Below are 23647 nucleotides of genomic sequence, written 5' to 3' on the forward strand. Positions count from 1 at the left end.
CATGCTACAAGGATTCTTCAAAAAGTTTCTGCATTTTTATATTATCGTTGGAAACAGTGAGGGCCAGAGGAGGAGAAATTGGCCATGTCTGGAAGTGTCATGTGACTAGTCTGTCTGGCAAGCTGGCTGACCTTGCAGTTTAGTATAAAAGTTGTCATGCCTCAGTGAAGATGGCTGTGAAACATATATATTGCATCAAAGAGAAACAATCTTCTATCTTGCAATTTTTGTGAGCAAAAGGTGTGCCGGGAGCACACATTAATCTCTGCATGCATGCTCAGTAGGGGGATAAAGTTCTCTCTTAGAATCGTCTAAGAGTGTATTGAAATATTCAAAAATGTTCATATTAGTGCAATGGACACAGAGCGCTCTGGATGTTCAGCTACAGCCATAACAAGGCTTGAGCAAGGCCATGATGACTGTGGACCTCAGAGATCTCTCATTCATAGGGTCATCATAAATCAGTCAACCTGACAACAAATAACATCACATTCACTCAAGCACAAATAATCTTGTTGCCATCCTCTATCAGTTTGAATAAGCTTGGACTTTAGTTTATTGCCCCCATAACCATACATACCTCCTGTTTTTGTACAAGTTTGCAAAAGGATGAGGTCATTCATGCATGAAGCATCCAAACTGAATGCTGCAAATCTAAGTAGACCCCAAGGGTAGAATTTGGCTCAGAAAGGAAAAGATGCATATGTATGGAAAGGAGAAAAACAGGACCTCCCAGCAGGGCTTCCCCAAAGCAACAATTTTTTTTAAAGGCTGTTTGCCCCTTCTTTGCCATAAAATAAAACAGCTGTTGACATTTTCCTATGCTGATAACAGACTGCAGTCTGTCAAGGTTGAAATTTAGCCAAGAACTTGCACTACGTAATGAGGGTAAGTAAACTGATGTCAGTGTAAAGGTCAAAAATCCCTCTCTTTCCTCTCTCTTTATTACACAACAGTGTATCATGGGGCAGACATTACTTCATAATTGCCCCATCCACTTTACAAAGGACAAGATTTTATCTGAAAGGAGTTCTCAAAACATGTTTAAATAGCAGTCCAGACCCGTAACAAGGGAGAAACAGGGGAACTGAAATTGCTCGTCTGCATGTAACATCCAAAAAGACTGGCAAGCACATAGATATCCTGCTGGTCAATTTTCCTTACAATGGTGAAATGTATTGTATTTCTATTGAAACTGTAGTCATAATTTCTACCTATATTTCTAAATTAGAATATGCAAATTTTATGCAGATATGCACCTCTTGACTTTTTTATTTTTTATTTATTAACTTTATTTCCATCCCACTCTTCTCACCCCACAGGGGACTCACGAGTGGTGTACAACATACATCTAGGCAACAATGTAGTGCCTCATTATACAAAGCAAATAAAACATAACATTTAATCAATAGAAACAATCAACATATAAATACAATTTAAAATCAATAACATTAACATTAAGATATTAAAACATAAAAACAGCATCTAGATAAACACTACTAGGCTGGCCTGCCTAGTAGTGGTTCACTTTTCTGGTGATTTATTTCCATGCTCTTTGTTTAGTTTTTCCTTTGGTGACATGCAAATGACCATCTAATCCTTGATCTGTGTAATATCGGTTTATCGGTACAATATTTTGCTTTGTATCAGGATAAAGACCTTTTGGAGAAAGGGGAGCAAAAAAAACATATTACATGGAAAATGGGTTCCAGTCGAAGGTCACGCCTTGTCAGACAATAAATCTTATGAAGGGGATGTTGTAAAATCATGAACACTGCCCTGTAACATTTAGGCAGTTTCACTTTTCTAGAAAAGGGTATTTTAAAAATCAAAATAGAGAAATACACATTGGGGTTAGAGGCACGGGATCCCTATGAAAGTGAGAAAATTGCAAATAACATTATTTTAACTTGAGGAAATACCTCTCAAATTTAGATCCTCCAACACAATTCCATCAGAAGTGAACCACAGAATCATGCTGGAGTACTTACAAATACTTACATAAATGTTTTCTTTGGGAACCCAGATCCTCTAGTACAAACTGTGTTTTTTTTGCCTGACTCCATCCTTCCTTACCTATTTTAGGTGCAACTGTAATAAAATATTTTAAAATCTGGAAGCATGTGAAGGGAAGAAGGGGAGCAGCCCCTCCCAGCTACCTTCTCCCTGCAGTCCATGTCCGACTTCAATCTTAGCATTACAGGAAGAAAAACAAAATTGGGGATTCCCTTCCTGCTGATAATATCTAGTTTAATCCCAACATACATGGATTGTACAGCTGCATTTTAACCAAAGGACCTTCCAGAAGCAACCCTATGGTGCCACCGACAGGATGGTTAGAAGAATGACTTCAGCTAAAAATACAAAATCAGACAACTGCTGGTAAAAGTGTTGTTAATAAAACCATGTTACTGACATTTGAATGAATGCTTTTCCAAAATATGGTAATATATCTAGACCTGGTATTACAGTATATGTAGTCAGCCCTATTATCAAGCAATGTTGATTTCAATGACAATCAAATGCTTGAGTTTGGCCCTGATATGAAAAGTATGTTTGGAAGTGTTTTGCCTTCTGAAAATGTCAAGAAAAAACAGGCCAACTTCACATAGTGAACACATTGATAAATGCTATTATATCATTGCTGGGCTTGCAAAGTTTGTTTTCCAATTGAGGCAAAAGTAGTAGAATTGTCACTTGTCAACAACAACCATTGTTGTTGTTTAATTGGGTAACATCCAATTAAATCCATAGAAAATGAGAGATGTCTAGGGATGCCCAAAGATAACAGTTTATTGTCAGAAAAGCCCAGTGCATTTCAGCCTGTGTTCTAGAGGTCTTCCTCATGACATATATAAAATAATAACAAAAACATAACTATGTACTTTTTTCAATAAAATTACAAGTTGGGTTGATGCAGGGAACTCCGTGGATGTAGCGTATCTGGATTTCAGTAAGGCCTTTGACAAAGTCCCCCATGACCTTTGGGCAAACAAGCTAGTCAAATGTGGGCTAGGCAAAACTACAGTTAGGTGGATCTGTAATTGGTTAAGTGAACAAACCCAAAGGGTGCTCACCAATGTTTCCTCTTCATCCTGGAAAGAAGTGACAAGTAGAGTGCCGCAAGGTTCCATCCAGGGTCCAGTTGTGTTTAACATCTTTATTAATGACTTAGATGAAGGATTAGAAGGCATGATCATGAAGTTTGCAGATGACACCAAACTGGGAGGGACAGCTAATACTCCAGAAGACAGGAGCAGAATCCAAAACAATCTTAACAGAATAGAAAGATTGGCCGAAACTAACAAAATGAAGTTCAACAGGGACAAATGCAAGATACTCCACTTCGGCAGAAAAAAATAAAATGCAAAGATACAGAATGGGGGACACCTGGCTCGACAACAGTACATGTGAAAAGGATCTTGGAGTCCTTGTTGACAACAAGTTAAACATGAGTCTACAATGTGATGCGGCAGCTAAAAAGGCAAATGGGATTTCGGTCTGGATAAATAGGAGTATAGTGTCTAGATCCGGGGAAATCATGCAACCCCTCTATTCTGCCTTGGTCAGACCACACCTGGAATACTGTGTCCAATTCTGGGCACCGCAATTGAAGGGAGATGTTGACAAGCTAGAAAGTGTCCAGAGGAGGGCGACTAAAATGATCAAGGGTCTGGAGAACAAGCCCTGCGAGGAGCGGCTTAAAGAGCTGGGCATGTTTAGCCTACAGAAGAGAAGGCTGAGAGGAGACATGATAGCCATGTATAAATATGGGAGGGGAAGTCATGGGGAGGAGGGATCAAGCTTGTTTTCTGCTGCCCTGGAGACTAGGACACGGAACAATGGCTTTAAGCTACAGGAAAGGCGGTTCCACCTGAACACCAGGAAGAACTTCCTCACTGTCAGAGCTGTTTGGCAGTGGAACTCTCTGCCCCGGACTGAGGTGGAGGGGTTGGACTGGATGGTCCGTGAGGTCTCTTCCAACTCTATCATTCTATGATTCTATATAGTATCGCATTGTACAATCTGCGCATTGACATTAGCCTATGCATATTTTCCCATCATACTTAAGAAATTTCTGAACAAGAAATTCCTAAACCATTTACTGGACATATGAAAACATGTGAACAAAGCCTGAAGATGTCTATCTTGTGAACAGGAAAAAATATAGATAGCATTCAAGAACAGATGGATTCAACTGAGCCAAAGAGAAAGGGATGATCTACAAATTCTAGAACATTTGACAAAATGAAAAGAGGTCAAGATTGCAATTCAGTTCTCCAAGGACCTAAAATTTTAATTTTCTGATCCATATGTGCGCAAGCAGCAGGTTGTTGGTTTAAATATGGACCACAAAGTAAGGATGAGTCCCTCTCCCGATGTAATTTAACCAAAATGGACTCTAGAGAAAAGACAACTTCTCTGGCAGTGCCATGAACAGCATCAGGACAGGGGACTCAGATTATACCTTAGAGAAGTGGGAGAGATTTTCACAATTCCCACTCCACCATATCCTGCAAGAATTTCACCACTAATAATAGCATCTCGGTGGGGAATCACTAGGCAGCTGAGAAGGTTTTCAGCTCTCAAACAGCAGAGACTTCTGTTCCCCACTGATAACAGTAGGAATCAGAAAGTGGGGGAGGGGGAGAGATACTAATTAATTGGGTTGTTGTATGTCTTTCGGGCTGTGTGTCTATGTTCCAGAAGCATTCTCTCCTGACATTTTGCCCACATCTATGGCAGGCATCCTCAGAGGTTGTGAGGTATGGATAAACTAAGTAAGGAAAGGAAAGAATATATATCTGTGTAGAGTCCAGGGTGTGGCAAGAGTCCTTTGTCACTGGGAAGCCAGTATTAATGTTTCATTTCATCACCCTAATTAGCATTGGAAAAGTTTTTGTCTCTTGCCTGGGGGCATCCTTTGTTCAGTCATTAGCTGTGCCCTCAGAGTGTTGGTTCCCATCTACTGTTTTGATTTTAAAGTTTTGTAATACTGGTAGCCAGATTTTGTTCATTTTCATGGTTTCTTCCTTTCTGTTGAAATTGTCCACATGCTTGTGGATTTCAATGGCTTCTCTGTGTAGTCTGACATGATAGTTGTTGGAGTGATCCAGCATTTCTGTGTTCTCAAATAATATACTGTGTCCAGGCTAGTTCAGCAAGTGCTCTGCTATGGCTGATTTCTCTGGTTGAATTAGTCTGCAGTGCCTTTCATGTTCTTTGACTCTTGTTTGGGCGCTGCGTTTGGTGGTCCCTGACCATGCTTCACTTTAAGACTTACAATTGCAAGCATAAGAGGACATAAGAGTAGGCTTTCTTGTTGGCCGCTCCCAATTTCTGGAATTTGCGGATAGAAAATGAATTTCTTTCTGCAAACAAGAGACTGCCTTTTTTATTCAAGCATGCCTTTGGCATCTAGTTTGTTGTTGAAGGAGCCCAATGGAATAGGCACTGGCCATGTCTTTCAATGTTCTGCTTTTAATATTATGATCTTAATACCATGGTATCCTTCTGGGGCGGCTCTCAGGAATGGGCCTTGGGGGCACTGTACTACAGTGGCTCCACTTCTTCCTGGAGGGTCGCACCCAGATGGTGAAGCTGGGGGACACCTGCTCGGACCCCTGGGGGGTCCCGCAAGGTTCTATTCTTTCCCCCATGCTTTTTAACATCTACATGAAACCGCTGGGCGAGATCATCTGGGGTTTTGGAGTTTGGTGCCATCTCTACGCAGATGACATTCAACTCCACTACTCCTTTCCACCTACTTCCAAGGAAGCCCCTCGGATCCTAGACCAGTGCCTGGCCACTGTAATGGGTTGGATGAGGGCCAACAAGCTGAAGCTCAATCCTGACAAGACAGAGGTCCTCCAGGTCAGTCGTAAGGCCGATCTGGGCATAGGGTGGCTACCTGTGCTTGACGGGGTCGCACTCCCCCTGAAGGCGCAGGTCCGCAGCTTGGGGGTCCTCCTGGACTCATCGCTGTCACTTGATGCTCAGGTGTCGGCGGTGGCCAGGAGGGCCTTTGCACAGCTAAAGCTAGTGCGCCAACTGCGACCGTACCTCGAGAAGTCTGACTTGGCCATGGTGGTCCACGCTCTGGTTATCTCAAGGATGGATTACTATAACGCACTCTACGTGGGGCTGCCCTTGAAGACGGTCCGGAAATTGCAGTTGGTACAACGGTCGGCAGCCAGGTTACTAACTGGAGCTGCTTACAGGGAGCGGTCAACCCCCCTGTTCAAGCAGCTCCACTAGCTGCCGATTATATTCCCGGCCCAATTTAAGGTGCAGGTTATTACCTATAAGGCTCTAAATGGTTCGGGACCTGCTTATCTTTGTGACCACGTCGTCCCCTATGAACCCACCTGATCGCTGAGATCTTCCAGGGAGGCCCTTCTCTCACTTCCACCCTCCTCACAACTGCATTTGGGGATGAGAGAGAGGGCCTTCTCGGCCGTGGCCCCCCCGATTCTGGAACTCCCTCCCCAGGGAGATTAGGTTGGCTCCCTCTCTACCTTCCTTCAGGAAACAACTGAAGACTTGGATGTTTCAGCAGGCCTTTGGAGATAGTCATTAATTAATCAGCCCCAGAGAGTTTTTAATAATCTATCCTGTATTTATTACGATTTTACCATTTATGTGTTTTAAATGCAAATTTTTATCCTGTAATTTTGTTTTAATTGATATATTGTATTACTGATTTATCTTTTTATAGTGTGATTTGTATTATGTTGCCTATGTTTTGTCCTATGTTATTTGGGCCTCTGCCCCATGTAAGCCGCCCCGAGTCCCCGCGGGGAGATGGTGGCGGGGTATAAATAAAGTTTTTATTATTATTATTATTATTATTATTATTATTATTATTATTATTATTATCAAGACTTACTTTTAGCTGTATTATCAAGGTGTCTTCAATGTCCTTTTTACCTACAAGACAAGGCATGCATGAACTATATAAAGTTATGAATAACCTATTTGTGAATAGAGTTATCTATGTTATTGTGGTAATTGTAATACAAGAAGAGGTGTTTCCTGAAGAAATATGGGACATAAGTAGTAGTACTTTGCTGTGGAATGATCTCTGCCAAAAAAAAAGTTTGGTTTAATCTATCTGTTCGGTTGTTTGAATTTCACCAAAATAAAAGTACAGTGGTGGTGCTCTATATCAGGGCTTCTTAAATTCTTGCTACTTGTCACCTCTTTCCATGCAATTTTTTATATGATCCCAGGAATATAGGTATACTAAATAGGTATAAAAATCAAAAATTAATTATAATAAATCTGCATTTTCAAAGCTTGCTAAACAGGCTGATTTTCCTTTTTGTCACATACAGCTGAAGCATTTGCTTCAGTCCACTGAAAACACTGCATGGTTTTGCTAACAGATTGGTGCAAAAGTGTGGCGTTCAGAAACCTTTCACTGTTGCCAAAAATGAGCTAAGGAGATGTTATTTGGGATTGGGGCCTAGAATTTAAGAAGCAGTGTTCTTACAGCACTGAGTTAAACCAGGAAGCTCTTAAACATCTATATCCCCAACAGCTAACACAGTCCACAAGCAGGACACAATGACAACTGCTCTCTCCTACAGTCACTCTTTGAATTCTCTGTCCTACTGAACTATTTTCTTGGAGCTGCCCCACATTTAATATTCTCATGCTGCCCTTACAGTTGCAATTCTTATTTTATGCTCAAGTACATACAAAAAATTATGGCTGTTTTGGTAGACACTGACAATAGCTATAGCTACATCTCTGTCCAGAATATGGTCTGGAGGGAATTTTTATTAGGAAGCAAAGAACTAGTTGAAATGGGCAAGAATGGAGTACCATATAGGACTTCAAGTATAAGATGTGGACAGATTTTGGGGGCAAAATATGAATTTTAAGTCGAGGGTCATTCGCTTACAGGAGTATTGTCCCTTCCTAGGGGTAGATTTCTCTCACTTCTCGTAGCCCCATTCTTAACGATGTAAGTTGGATGTTGTAACTTGGAAACTGCCTTTATAATGAAGCATAAAGGGAATGCTAGATCAGGCCTCACAAAGTTCTGTGTTATATTCCCACAGTTAACAACAAGTTGATTATGAAATCCCATCTCTGGACATGAGGGCAATAGCACCTACCATTCCATGGCAACTGACATAACGTGGTAATCTATTGCCATCATAATTAATAGGGAAGCAGTCTTATTCTTCATGAAAGTGTAGGAGCAAGTGATAGCTGAAGCCCCATCTGCACTGCCATATATGCAGTATCATAATGCAATTTAATAGCACTGAACTGCATTATATGAGTTCACACAGCCATGCAAATTGCATTATAAAACTGCATATATAGCAGTGTAAATGAGGCCTCAAATGACAAAATCAGGATTAGAATCTGTGTTTTAATTAAAGGCCTACCCCCTCCCTCAGCAACTGGCAATCTGAAGTCTATCACCTCTGTTATTACTATGGCTATTATTATTTGCCACGTTTTGCCATCTGGCGACTTACAAAAAATAAAACAGTTACTGCACAAAAATTACACTGCACAATGTTAAATATATAATTAAGCTACCAATAATTTTTAAATGGTGCTATATTAGGTATCACTGCTAACCATGAGCAATTTTTTCACCCCAGGTGTTCACTGTTTGTAAATATCTTTAAGATGTCCTTGCCTTTGGCAGCAATTTTCATAGAATGTTCTATGTATATAATATTAACATCTGTATAGGACTTGCTTTGTGTTGCCAGCTGCGCTTTGGTCACTTGTGATGAAAGCAGAAGACATGGCAATCAATAATATAAAAATACAAAGAGGAGGAACAGATACAGAAAACAAAGGATGTAAAGAGGATGTGCTGCACTTTAAAAGAATCAGTGCAACCCTCCAGAAGCGGTTGGGACTGCAGCTCCCAGCATTCCTGAGTTGGCCATGCTGGTTGGAGATGCTTCATTATTTTTGATCTACAAGTGACCTGTGACATCTTGACAGATTTGATAATGTGGGATTTCTAGTTTCCCAAGGGATTCTTTATCCAAATAGTCTGCCTCCTCAGATGCATTTACAGCAGGCATGGGAAAACTTTGGTCCTCTGGGTGTTTTGGACTTCAACGCTCACAATTCCTAACTGCTGATAGGTTATTAAGATTTGTAGACGTTGAAGTCCAAAACACCCAGAGGGCTGGGTTGCTGTGAGTTTTCCGGACTGTATGGCCATGTTCCAGAAGCATTCTCTTTTGCCATTTAGCCCACATTTATGGCAGGCATTCTCAAAGGTTGTGAGGTCCGTTGGAAACTAGGCAAGTGGGGTTTATATATCTGTAGAAGGTCCAGGGGTGGGAGAAAGAACTCTTGTCTGCCTGAGACAAGTTTGAATGTTACAATTGGCCACCTTGATTATTTATTTATTTATTTATTTATTTATTTATTTATTTATTTATTTATTTATTTATTTACAGTATTTATATTCCGCCCTTCTCACCCCAAAGGGGACTCAGGGCGGATCACATTATACACACATAGGGCAAACATTCAGTGCCCATAAACACATTAAACAGAGACCGAGACAGACAGACGCAGAGGCAATTTAACCTCCTGAGGGGATGTTCGATTCTGGCCACAGTGGGGAGCAGCTGCTTCATCATCCACTCTGACGGCACTTCCTCATTCCAGGTCGTAAATTAGTTAAACTTGCCTTCCCACTTTTTTATATATATAAGTGGTACCTTATTTCCTACTTGATAGATGCAACTATCTTTCGGGTTGCTAGGTCAGCAACGAGCAGGGGCTATTTTTATTTTTAATTGACGGGTGCTCAGCCTTCTCTTCTGTAGGCTAAACATGCCCAGCCTCGAACTCATGACCTCATGGTCAGAGTGATTTATTGCAGCTGCTCAACAGCCTGCGCCACAGCCCGGCCATTGAACAGCCTTGAACGGCTGTGAAAGCAGAAGAAGACTGCAACAGACTGAGAACCCACCGTCATTGTGTTAATCATGCCACTGGCTGGGACCCCACTCTGTGAGGACTGTGTGTTGATCGGCTGTGCACTGACCTCCACACATTAAAAAAAATCATGCACAGGCATCTTCCAAGAAAAATAAAAACAAATCAACAAAAGTCCCATGGCAATCACTGAGTGGCAATCACTGAGGAGCAGGACTGTGAAATCTGGAAACCCCTAGTCACAGACTGGCACATGGGCAGTAGATATGGATTCAGTCCTTCAACCTCAAGGTCCGAGGCAGTTGAGTAGTCCTGCAGCTGTATCCATGACTGAGCAGCCCTTTTTAGGATCCGCTCTGCTCACCCCACATGGGGAAGGAGCTAGAAAAGGTTCCCTAAACACAGTCTCTCTTATCCCTGACTGGACTGCCATGTCCAGAGGGTTCACCACCCTGCGGCCAAAAAAGAAAAATGAATTTTGGAACATGGAACGTATGGACACTGTTGAACAACACTGACAGTCCACGGCCTGAACGTAGGACTGCTATCATTGCAAGGGAGCTGGGACGTTTTAACATCGACATAGCAGCAGGAGACCTGGAGAGTAGGAGAGGGACAGCTGAAGGAAGAAAAAGGAGGTTACACCTTCTACTGGAAGGGACTGCCTGAAGAAGAATGAAGAATACATGGAGTTGGCTTTGCTATCAGATATGACCTGGTGAAGCACCTGACTGAAGCACCCATTGGCATTAACGAACGACTCTCAACCCTCCCAAATAACCTTGCCAAATACTAACAGGCTACCATCATAAGTGCCTATGCACCAACACTAGATGCTAATGAAGACATACCTAAGGAGGACAAAATCATCCTCCTGGGGGATTTTAATGCAAGAGTCAGATGAGACTTCGACCTATGGCCAGGGACCATAGGAAAAGACGAGGTTGGAAACAGCAATTTGAATGGCATCCTGCTTCTCACCAAATGCTTCTCACCAAATGTGCAGAACACAACCTTGTCATCACCAACACACTCTTCTGCCAGAAAAATAAGCTCAAGACATCATAGAAGCACCCCCAGTCAAAGAATTGGTACCTCTTAGACTATGTGATTACACGTGCCAGAGACCGCCGCGATGTGCTTCTCACAAGAGCCATGACAGGTGCTGATGACTGCTGGACAGACCACAGGTTAATCCAATCCACAATGGCTATCAAGATCAACCCCAAACACAGACTCCAAGGAAGAAAAATAAGGCGCAAAATAAACACCCAAGCCCTTCAGGAGCCCTCCAAACAACACTCAAGGATCATCTACCCACAGAACAGCCTGAAAATGCTGAGGAACATTGGAGCAAACTGAAGACTTCCATCATCATAGCCTGCAAAGAAACCATCAGATATCAAACTAATAATAATCAAGACTGGTTTGAAGAAAATGACAAAGAGATCCAACAGTTAATTGATAAGAAAAGGAAAGCCAAACAAAAGAATTCTGGAACATGATACACAGTGAATGCCAACAAATATTAAAAATGGATTATCCAATTAAACCTGAGATATATCTTCTGGGCATTTTGGATAAAGATATTTTTAAGGATATCAAAAGCTAACTATTTTTCTATCAATGGCGGCAAGAATGGTTTATGCGAAGAATTGGAAACTTGACAATTGACCAGAGAAAGAGGACTGGTTAAATAAAATATAGAAGATAAAAGATATGGACCAACTAACTTTTTTACTGAAAAGGGGGTAAGAAAGACTGATTGGTCAACATTTGAAGAATACGTAAGTACAAACTATAACTTATAAGGGAATAGAATAAGATTTTTAAAAGTATTTAAACAGAAGGGAGAGACAATATAAAATGAAACCATTAAAGAAAATATGAACAGAAAGAAGTTGAACGGAAGCACAAAACTTTTTTCTCCCTTTCTTGTTTTTTTGTCTTCTTTCTCTACTATCATTTTCTTTACTTTCCTATAAAAATATGTTTTCACTCCTTCCATGTATAAGCAATATCAAAATCTTTAATAAAAATTATTACCAAAAAAAGAAGAAGAAGAATTCTTGCAAACCGCCTTCTCCCTGTCTCAGAAGACACCCTCCCAGAATCCCAGAATGGCTTCCGCCCCTCCAGAGGAACAGTGGACATGATCTTCACTGCACAACAGCTCCAAGAAAAATGCAGGGAACAAAACCAACCTCTGTACATGGCATTCATTGACCTTGCAAAGGCATTCGACAAAGTGAATCACAGAGCTCTTTGGACCATCCTCCCAAAAATTGTGTGCGCTGACAAATTTATGAGTATTCTGCAGATTCTCCACGATGACATGATGGCAACAGTCTTGAATAGCAATGGTTTCCACAATGACCCATTTAAGGTGGAATCAGGTGTCAAACAGGGATGTGTTACTGCCCCAACCTTATTTTCCATCTTCATCACTATGATACTTCATCTTGTTGATGGGAAGCTTCCCACCAGAGTGAAAATAATCTATTGGACAGATGGCAAGCTATTTAACCTCAGCAGACTGAAAGCCAAAACCAAGGTCACAACTACATCTATTATAGAACTCCAATATGCCAATGGCAACGTAGTCTGTGCACATTCAGAAGAAGATCTACACTTTAAACACCTTTGCAGAAGCATATGAGAAGCTCGGCCTCTCATTGAACATCGAGAAAACGAAAGTGCTCTTCCAGCAGGCACCAGCCAATCCCTTTGCAATGCCAGGAATACAGCTTAACGGTGTAACATTAGAAAACTTTGACCATTTCCGCTACCTTGGCAGCCACCTCTCCACAAAAGTCAACATTGACACTGAAATACAACACCGCCTGAGCTCTGCGAGTGCAGCATTTTTCCGAATGAAGCAGAGAGTGCTTGATGACCAGGACATCCATAGAGATACCAAGGTGCTTGTTTATAAAGCCACTAGTTTAGCCCGGCCATGCGTTGCTGTGGCTTATGGGAATCATTTCTTGGCCAGGTGGAATAGCAGTGAATAGCCTTGCAGCCTCAAAGCCTGGCCATTTTCTGGAGTAGCTGGAGTAGCACCCTCAAACAAAGAGCCACTTTGAAGCCTGGCTACTTCCTTTGTAGGGGAATCATTGTTTGGCCAGCTTGAATTGCACTGAATAGTCTTGTAGCTTAAAAGCCTATCTGCTTTCTACATAGGGCATCCTTGTTAGGCCAAGTTGAATGGGACGGAGAAGCCTTGTGGCTTCAAAGCTTGGGGGCTTTCACCTAGCGGAAATCTTGGTTGGCCAGGTTGAAAAATACTGAATAGCCTTGCTGCTTGCAAGCCTGGTGTGATGACCCATGGGCCTTGTAGTCCTGCTCAGGACATTGTAATTCCTGATGAAGATGAAAACTTGGGTTTTTTACCTTCCCAGTCTGAACTGGATTCCTCTCAGCCAGATCTTTCCCAGGCAGATCTGGGAACCTTGCACCTGCAGGAAAGTTGTCTCCCAGAAGTATGTCAAACAAGCCCAGAGTCTACTTCTCCCGTGTTCTTGCGCCGGGAGTTTTGTAAACAACAGAGAAGTTTGGAATCAGCTTCGCGCAGGAGTGCGAGGATTGCAGCTAAGAATGTGGCCAATTAAGACTGCTTCTCGTGAGAATCTTTGGGGAGTCTCACATCTGGTCTCAGAGTTTAGCTTTCGGTTCTGTTTCCCAGAGAACTGCTTCGGCGGGAAAGTTAGACTCTATTTAGGTGTTTTGCCCGCGTAGTAACTTCGCGGAGTCAATTCGTCAGCCTACGGAGCGAGTTGTGTCTGGACAGCGCGCTCCGATTCAAGCCTCGCTCCTGCTCAAGCCTTGCCTTGCTATCCAGCCTTCGCCTTGCTTCCCAGCCTTTGTTTATCTACGGACCTTGCCTTGTTTCCCAGGATTAATCCTTGCCTTGTTCCACGGATTTTATCAAGTTATTCCACGGACCTTGTTCTTGTTCTTAGTTACCTTGTTCCACGTTCAAGCCTTGTTTCAAGTATCAAGTTATTTCCTAGCCTCGCTCAAGTTTCATGGACTAAAGGACCTTGTCATCTCCCCTCACTTTGCTTGGCAAAGTGAGTGTTTCGGTTATTGGATTACAACTTTGGACCTTAATATTTCTTATTTGACATTGCTTTTTTGGACTAATTCTGACCTTTCCTGAAAGGTCTAATTCTGGACTATTTTCTACACTTGTTTTTATTAACTTTATATATTCCTTCAATAAAGATATTAGATAGATTCTGGCCTCTGTGTATGGTTATTGGTGCTCTGCAGCCTGGGTCGTGACAGTTTGACTCCGCCACCCTAAGCACCAATTAACCTCGGCCAGAATGTCTACCGGAGTCGTACCTGGGCCGAGCGGCCAGCCGATTACCTACACCATCGACAAGGAAGAGGTGGACCGAATCCGTGATAAGCTCAATGCACAGGATGGAGAAATAAGGGGTTTGAAGGAACGCGGAATTCGTCTCCCGGCCATGGCGTTGCCAACCAAGTTTACTGGAGAAGCTTCTAAGGTTCATGTCTTCCGTCGCCAATGTCAAGCTTATCTAGAGGCCCGTGCTGCCGAGTTTCCCCAAGAAGACATCAAGGTGGCATGGGTTTACAGTCTTCTAGACGGGCCAGCGGCCAGCTGGGCGACGGCACTGTTCGACCAAACCTCTCCACACCTAAGATCAGCGCAACACTTCTTGGACCACCTCAAGGAGACTTGGGGAATCGAGGACAATTTGGAGGCAGCCGGTCACAAACTCCGTCGCCTTTTTCAAGGAGACAGACCTATGTCTCAGTATATAGCCGAGTTCCGAGTGCTGGCCCACAACACCGGCTGGAACGATGTAGCCCTCAGGGGACAATTCCGGGAGGGTCTCAACATTGAAATGCTGGAAGAAATCTCCAAGGTGGATCCTCCCCAGACCCTCGAGGCACTCATTGATCAATGTTTACGGGCTGAAGTCATGATTGCCAACAGGAAACAGTGGGTTCGAGGCCAGGGCAGTAGAGCCGGGGCAAAACCCCCCGCTCCCGCCAGCGTTCAGCCACGTCCGGTGTGGAGACCCCCACCGCCAACCCCATACCCCAGAGGAGGCGAGGAGGTGCTGATGCAGTTGGGCAATGTGCGTCCCAGACTAGATGCCGCCGAGAAGGCCCGTCGTCAACGCTTAAACCTCTGCTGGTACTGCGGGAACGGGGGCCACTTCGCCAGAGAGTGCCCAGCCAAAGGGAAGCCAGCCGCCCGTCTTGCGGCGGCGTCCTCCACGGAGACGAAGGCGTCTGAGCCGACTGGCACACAGCCGGCGGGGGAAGCCAACGACCGGGTGTAGAGAGGCTCGCCAACCCGGTCAAAAAATCCATCCAAGAGCCGCCAACCGGGGTCCTGTTCCTTCTCGTGGTCACATTATGGTCAGCAAAAAGGGGACCCGTCATGATCCACGCCATGATAGACTCTGGAGCTACTAACAATTTCATCGATAGAGAGTATGCCGACTCTCTGGGATTACAATATCATGATTTCAAGAATGCCCGTGTGGTGCAAGCCATAGACGGCCGTCCCCTCAAGACGGGCCCCGTAAGTCAGTGGTCGGAACCCACCAGGATGTGGATAAGGGAACATATGGAAGAGATTTCCTTCTTTGTTACCGAGGTCCCCCATTTCCCTGTGATTTTGGGAATTCCATGGCTGACTCTCCACGACCCTAACATCTCCTGGTCCAACAGAGAACTGCAGTTTGCTTCACCGTACTGCCAAAACCATTGCCTCGTAGCCAAGGTATGCCATGCCACAGACACCGAGCCCATCATCACCTTGCCAAAGAAGTACTCCGAGTATTGGGATGTATTCAATGAGAAAGAAGCCGAAAAATTACCCCCACATAGACCTTATGACTGTGCCATTGACTTGGTGGAGGGGGCCCCGATCCCGCGAGGGCATCTCTACTCCCTGACTGAACCAGAGCAAGAAGCTCTCAGGGAATTCCTAGAGACAAACCTTCGCAAGGGATTCATCAGACCCTCTCAATCCCCAGCCGCCTCCCCAGTGATGTTTGTGAAGAAGAAGTCAGGGGAACTACGCTTGGTGGTGGACTACAGAGCATTGAACAATATCACCAAGCGGAACAGCTATCCCCTGCCCTTAATCTCGGATCTACTGGATCGGCTTCGAGGAGCCAAGGTTTACACCAAGCTGGATCTTCGGGGGGCTTACAACTTAGTTCGCATCAGGGAAGGGGACGAGTGGAAGACCGCCTTCCAGACCAAATTCGGATTATTTGAGTCCCGAGTTATGAATTTCGGTTTATGCGGAGCCCCCGCAACGTTCCAGCATTTTGTCAATGATATTTTTCAGGACTATCTAGACAGGTTCTTGATAATCTACCTGGACGATTTTTTGGTGTTTTCCAGATCACAATCAGAACATGAGAACCACGTCAAAATGGTGTTACAACGATTGCGGGATCATGGACTTTATGCCAAGCTGGAAAAATGCGCCTTTGATCTACAAGAGGTAGATTTCCTTGGTTACCGCATCTCGCCTCTAGGGCTTTCCATGGATCCAGCCAAGGTTTCAGCAGTATTGGAATGGCGGGCGCCAACTAACAAGAAAGAGGTGCAGCGTTTCTTGGGGTTCGCGAACTATTACCGCAAGTTCATTCCAGATTTTGCCCGCTGGTCCGACCCCATCACTAGCTGCATCCGTGGAAAGCAGCCTTTCCGCTGGACTGATCAAGCAGAGAAAGGGTTCCAGCAACTAAAGAAACTTTTCACCTCCCAGCCAATTCTACAGCACCCAAATCCTGGAACCCCTTTTGTGGTGCAAGCGGACGCCTCTGATGTGGCAATTGGGGCTGTACTCTTACAACCGGTGGGAGATCACCTCCACCCCTGTGCCTTTTATTCTCGTCAACTAACCACACCAGAGAGGAATTACACCATTTGGGAAAAAGAACTACTGGCCATAAAGGCAGCCTTTGAAACTTGGAGACATTGGCTAGAAGGGGCCAAATTTCCCATTGAAGTCCACACTGATCATCGTAATCTAGAACATCTAAGAACTGCCCGCAAACTAAATCAGAGGCAGCAACGTTGGGCTTTATTCTTTGAACGTTTCAACTTCCAGATCCATTATGTGACCCCAGCCCAAACCAAGCAAGCAGACGCCCTGTCACGTAAACCGGAATACGCTGCAGGACGCAAGGAGACCTTTGAATCCCAACTGCTACAACCCGAGAACTTTGCCACGCTCACGGTGGGGAACACCAAATCCGTTCCCATTGGTTCAACTTCCCCTACTCCAGGACCCATCTGTGCTCAAGAAATCAGGGCTAGTCAGCAAGCAGATGCCTGGGCGCAGGACCAACTTCGCCAAGGTCTGCATTTTCCCTTTTCGCTTAAAGATGGGCTGCTCTGCTATAGAAATCATGTTTATATCCCACCCGGACCGGGCAGGGAAAAGGCGCTTCGTCTGTGTCATGACTGCAAACCAGCAGGACACTTCGGACTATTTAAAACTATGCATTTGATCCTAAGGGATTTTTGGTGGCCCAAGATCCGCAAGGATGTGGAAAAATATGTCAACACCTGCCCTGTATGCCAGCGCTCCAAGATACGAAGGGAGAAGCCCTCAGGGCTTTTACACCCCCTTCATACCCCATCTCGCCCATGGGAAATAATTTCCGCGGATTTCATCACTGACCTACCACCTTCCTGTGGATTCACCACGATCCTAGTGGTGGTGGACCTTTTCACCAAGTTAGCCCATTTCATTCCCTGCGAAGGCCTCCCCACGGCCAAAGAAACTGCGGATCTATTTCTTCAACATGTTTTCAGACTACATGGATTGCCCAAGAGTTTAGTCACAGACCGTGGATCTCAATTCACCTCTCGTTTTTGGAAGGCACTACAAAAGCTATTGGGCATAGACTCTCGCTTATCTTCAGCTCATCATCCCCAAACAGATGGGCAAACGGAGCGCACCAATGCCACTTTGGAGCAGTATCTTCGCTGTTATGTAAACTATCAACAGGACAATTGGGCTTCTCTGTTACCACTGTCTGAGTTTGCCTACAACAATGGAGTTCAAGCTTCTACAAAAGAAACGCCGTTCTTTGCAAACTACGGCTTCCATCCACGTTTCTTCCCCCCTGTCATTGAAACTTCAGAAGTTCCCGCAGCAGAGGATTGGCTGCAGGAACTCACAGCGGTGCAACAACTTTTGCTCCAGCAACTGGACCAAGCCAAGGAGGACTATAAACGCCACGCTGACAAACATCGCCAGCCGGGCCCCGAAATCAAGGTAGGAGATCGGGTTTTCCTGTCCACTCGCTTCCTGCCCTCCCACCGCCCTTGCCGGAAGTTAGATGCCCGTTTCATTGGCCCCTATCCAGTGGTGGCGCAATTAAACCCCGTGACTTTCAAACTCCAACTTCCGCGTTCAATGCGCATTCACCCAGTGTTTCACCGTTCCCTGCTCCTTCCGGCGGATGGTGTGCGACCTGATACAGACCAACCGGCCCCCCCTCCTGTTTTGATGGATGGGGAGGAGGAGTTCGAGGTTGAGGACATTTTGGATTCTCGCTTTCACCGCCGCCGCCTACAATATCTCATTGACTGGGTGGGTTTTGGCCCTGAGGAACGCTCTTGGGAAGACGCCTCCACAGTCCATGCTCCTGATCTAACCCGTCGCTTTCATCAGACCTATCCCACCAAACCGCGACCTCGCGCCTCGGGGAGAGGGCCCCAGTTTGGGAGGGGCCTTGAGGAGGGGGATAGTGTGATGACCCATGGGCCTTGTAGTCCTGCTCAGGACATTGTAATTCCTGATGAAGATGAAAACTTGGGTTTTTTACCTTCCCAGTCTGAACTGGATTCCTCTCAGCCAGATCTTTCCCAGGCAGATCTGGGAACCTTGCACCTGCAGGAAAGTTGTCTCCCAGAAGTATGTCAAACAAGCCCAGAGTCTACTTCTCCCGTGTTCTTGCGCCGGGAGTTTTGTAAACAACAGAGAAGTTTGGAATCAGCTTCGCGCAGGAGTGCGAGGATTGCAGCTAAGAATGTGGCCAATTAAGACTGCTTCTCGTGAGAATCTTTGGGGAGTCTCACATCTGGTCTCAGAGTTTAGCTTTCGGTTCTGTTTCCCAGAGAACTGCTTCGGCGGGAAAGTTAGACTCTATTTAGGTGTTTTGCCCGCGTAGTAACTTCGCGGAGTCAATTCGTCAGCCTACGGAGCGAGTTGTGTCTGGACAGCGCGCTCCGATTCAAGCCTCGCTCCTGCTCAAGCCTTGCCTTGCTATCCAGCCTTCGCCTTGCTTCCCAGCCTTTGTTTATCTACGGACCTTGCCTTGTTTCCCAGGATTAATCCTTGCCTTGTTCCACGGATTTTATCAAGTTATTCCACGGACCTTGTTCTTGTTCTTAGTTACCTTGTTCCACGTTCAAGCCTTGTTTCAAGTATCAAGTTATTTCCTAGCCTCGCTCAAGTTTCATGGACTAAAGGACCTTGTCATCTCCCCTCACTTTGCTTGGCAAAGTGAGTGTTTCGGTTATTGGATTACAACTTTGGACCTTAATATTTCTTATTTGACATTGCTTTTTTGGACTAATTCTGACCTTTCCTGAAAGGTCTAATTCTGGACTATTTTCTACACTTGTTTTTATTAACTTTATATATTCCTTCAATAAAGATATTAGATAGATTCTGGCCTCTGTGTATGGTTATTGGTGCTCTGCAGCCTGGGTCGTGACACCTGGCCACTTTCTACCATGCGGAATCCTTGGTTGGCCAGTTTGAATAGCAATTTATAGTCTCGGTGTGGCAGGTATGAATGCTGCAATTAGGTACCTTGATTAGCATTTAATGGCCTTGCAGCTTCAAAGCCTGGCTGCTTCCTGCCTGGGGGAATCCTTTGTTGGGAGGTGTTAGCTGGTCCTGATTGTTTCCTTTCTGGAATTCCCAATTTCCCTGCTTTCAGAGTGTTGCTCTTTATTTACTGTCCTGGTTTTAGAGATTATATTGTTTTGTATTATTATACCACAGTATTTATTTCATATTATATTTATAATATTATCTGCTTAGAAGTGGATTATATGAGGCCCCTTCTACACAGCTGTATAAAATCCACACTGAACTGGATTATATGGTAGTGTGAACTCTAGATAATCCAGTTCAAATCAGATAATCTATATTTTATAGGCTGTGTCGAAGAGGCCTAACTGCCTGTGCCCTGTGCAGAGGGAGTTGCTAGGACATGAAGGGGCGGGGACTAAAGGCAGCGGGGGGGGGGGTGCTTTTCTAACTGGCAGTCAAGGGGAGAAAAACTCTTCCTCATCCTCTGTAATTTGGACTATTTTTCTAGGTTTTTTTTATTGAAAGACATATTTTGGATGACTATGTCTTTTGTGGCCAAATTTGGTGTGACTTGGATCAGTGGTTTTGTTGTTTACTCCATAGTAAAACGAACATTACATCTTTATATAGATAGACTAGCTGTGCCTGGCCACGCGTTGCTGTGGCGAAGTCTGGTGGTATGGGAAATAAAGTATTGAGGAATTGGTGGTAGTTAAGGTAAAGGGTCAAGGTTTTCCCCTGACGTTAAGTCCAGTCATGTCTGACTCTGGGGGTTGGTGCTCATCTCCATTTCTAAGCCGAAGAGCGGGCGTTGTCCGTAGACACCTCCAAGGTCATGTGGGATGACTGCATGGAGCGGCGTTACCTTCCCGCCGGAGCAGTACCTATTGATGCACTCACATTTGCATGTTTTTGAACTTCTGGGTTGGCAGAAGCTGGGGGGCTATTAGTGGGGGCTCTCTCCGCTCCCCCAATGCAAACCTGTGGCCTTTCGGTCCAGAAGTTCAGCAGCTCAGTGCTTTAACACGCTGCACCATCAGGGGATATTATTTCCTAAAGGTTGTGAATATACAATATTTCTGATTTTTTTTTGTCTGTTGGAGGCAAATATGAATGCTGCAATTAGGAAAAATGATTAGGATGTAATGGCCTTGCAGCTTTAAAGCCTGGCTGTTTCCTCCCTGAGTGAATTTTTTGTTGGGAGGTGTTAGCTGGCCCTGATTGTTTCCTGTCTGGAATTCCCTTGTTTTCAGAGTGGTGTTGTTTGCGATATTTAATGTGCTTCTACTGTTTGTGGCCCTGAGAAAACAGAGGATTTGCCAGACTTTGATGATGGGAATACTTTGTTGGGAGGTGTTAGCTGGCCCTGATTGTTTCCTGTGTGGAATTCCCCTGTTTATTTACTGTCCTGGTTTTAGAGATTATATTGTTTTGCATTATTCTATCCCAGTAATTATTTCATATTAAAGTAGAATCTCACTTATCCAACATTCACTTATACAATGTTCTGGATTATCCAACGCAGTCTGCCTTTTCATAATCAATGTTTTTGTAGTCAGTGTTTTAAATTCATTGTGATATTTTAGTGGTAAATTTGTAAATACAGTACAGTAGAGTCTCACTTATCCAACATAAACGGGCCGGCAGAATATTGGAAAAGCGAATATGTTGGATTATAAGGAGGCATTAAGGAAAAGCCAATTAAACATCAAATTAGGTTATGATTTTACAAATGAAGCACCAAAACATCATGTTAGACAACAAATTTGGCAGAAAAAGTAGTTCAATACACAGTAATGCTATGTAGTAATTACTGTATTTATGAATTTAGCACCAAAATATCACGATATATTGAAAACATTGACTACAAAAATGCGTTGGATAATCCAGAACACTGGATAAGCGAGTTTTGGATAAGTGAGACTCTACTGTAATTACTACATAGCATTACTGCGCATGGAACTACTTTTTCTGTCAAATTTGTTGTATAATATGATGTTTTGGTGCTTAATTTGTATAACGATTACTTAATTTGATGTTTAATAGGCTTTTCCTGAATCCCTTCTTATTATCCAACATATTCACTTATCCTGCCGGCCTGTTTATGTTGGATAAGTGAGACTCTACTGTATATTGATAATCTTATATTATCTGCTTAGAACTGGATTATATGGGGGCCCTTCTTTACAGCTGTATAAAATGCACACTGAAGTGGATTATATGGCAGTGTGGAGTCAAGATAATCCAGTGCAAAGCAGATAATATAAGATAATAAATGGGTTCTATAGCTGTGTGGAAGGGCCTTGAGTCTACACTGCCATATAATCCAGTGCAAATTACATAGCCTAAGTCTGCCTGTCCCCTAACTGAACCCTGGCTGTCCCTTGGCTTGCTAGGAGTTGGTTGCTAGGAGACGAAGTGGGCAGAGATTAGCCCTCTAAACTGGCAGCAATTGGATAAAAAAAATTATTGCTCTCCCTCTAATTAGGACTTTGTTTTTCTTTTCTTTTTGTTGTGTCAACCTGGAGGCATGGATGATGGGTTGTGTTGTCAAATTTTGAGGTTGCGGGGCCTGTACTTTTGTTGTTTTGTGAGTCGCCGTGATGCCATCACTCTTTTATATATATAGATAGATTGTCCTTCCAACCCTGCTATACGCTTGTGAAACGTGGACTGTCTACAGACGTCACACTCAACTCCTGGAGCAATTCCACTAGCGTTGCCTCCGAAAAATCCTGCAAATCTCTTGGGAAGACAGGCGGACAAATATCAGCGTGCTGGAAGAAGCAAAGACCACCAGCATTGAAGTGATGCTCCTACACCATCAAATCTGCTGGACTGGCCACGTTTTTCAAATGCCTGATCACTGTCTCCCAAAGCAGTTACTTTACTCCCAACTCAAGAACGGGAAACAGAAAGTTGGTGGACAGAAAAAAAGATTTTAAAATGGGATTATAGCCAACCTTAAAAACTGTGGCATAGACACTGAGAACTGGGAAGCCCTGGCCCTTGAGCGCTCTAATTGGAGGTCAGCTGTGACCACTAGTGCTGCAGAATTCGAAGAGGCACGAATGGAGGGCTTGAGGGAGAAACGCGTCAAGAGGAAAGCCCGTCAAGCCAACCCGGACCGGGACTATTTCCGGGAGAATATGCGGATCAAAAATAGGTCTCTTCAGCCACCTACGGACCCACCCCCAAGACTCCACAACTGGAAGACCATCATCCTCGATCTACGAGGGATCGTGTAAGTGAGTACCTTGCAGGATGGGGTACTTTGATTCTAAATTGCTGCATGGCCTTGTGGTCTCTTCCAACTCTATGCTTCTACGGTATGGCAGCACTAGCTATGAACATAGTAAGGGACCCCCGGTGGCGAAGTGCGTTAAAGCACTGAGCTGGAGACCGAAAGGTCCCAGGTTCAAACACCGGGAGCGGCGTGAGCGGCCGCTGTTATCTCCAGCTCCTGCCAACCTAGCAGTTCGAAAACATGCCAATGTGAGTAGATCAATAGGTACCGCTCCGGTGGGAAGGTAACGGCGCTCCATGCAATCATGCCGGCCACATGACCTTGGAGATGTCTATGGGCTCTTCGGCTTAGAAATGGAGATGAGCACCAACCCCCAGAGTCAGACATGACTGGACTTAACGTCAGAGGAAACCTTTACCTTTACCTATGAACATAGTACCCAGCTGTACCCAGGGGCGCATGCGGTCACGTGGTGCGGGGTCCGCTCTCCCGCAGCCCCGCCCTTTTCCAGCTGCGGGAGTAGGAACCGGCTTTGGATTTCGAAACCCGCGCGCACGTGCGTTTTGTTTTGGTGAGGGAGGAAAAGAGCCGTTGGCGCCCCGCCGCGTCTGCGCACCAAG

General features: G+C 44.4%; 1 long non-coding RNA gene across 2 annotated transcripts; it reads right to left on the bottom strand.

The window, feature by feature from the left end:
* Positions 1 to 1273: 1273 nt before the first annotated feature.
* Positions 1274 to 23615, bottom strand: LOC134297623 (uncharacterized). 2 transcript variants are annotated; one of them, XR_010004431.1, is made up of 3 exons: positions 23452 to 23615; positions 6890 to 6930; positions 1274 to 1659 (listed from the first exon to the last, which is right to left on the bottom strand). It is a non-coding gene; the product is annotated as an uncharacterized LOC134297623 (long non-coding RNA). The 2 variants fall into 2 exon arrangements; XR_010004430.1 differs by having other exon boundaries at positions 23446 to 23615.
* Between the last annotated feature and the right edge of the window lie 32 nt (positions 23616 to 23647).

Source organism: Anolis carolinensis, chromosome 1, assembly GCF_035594765.1.
Source record: "Anolis carolinensis isolate JA03-04 chromosome 1, rAnoCar3.1.pri, whole genome shotgun sequence".
Taxonomy (NCBI): Eukaryota; Metazoa; Chordata; class Lepidosauria; order Squamata; family Dactyloidae; genus Anolis; species Anolis carolinensis.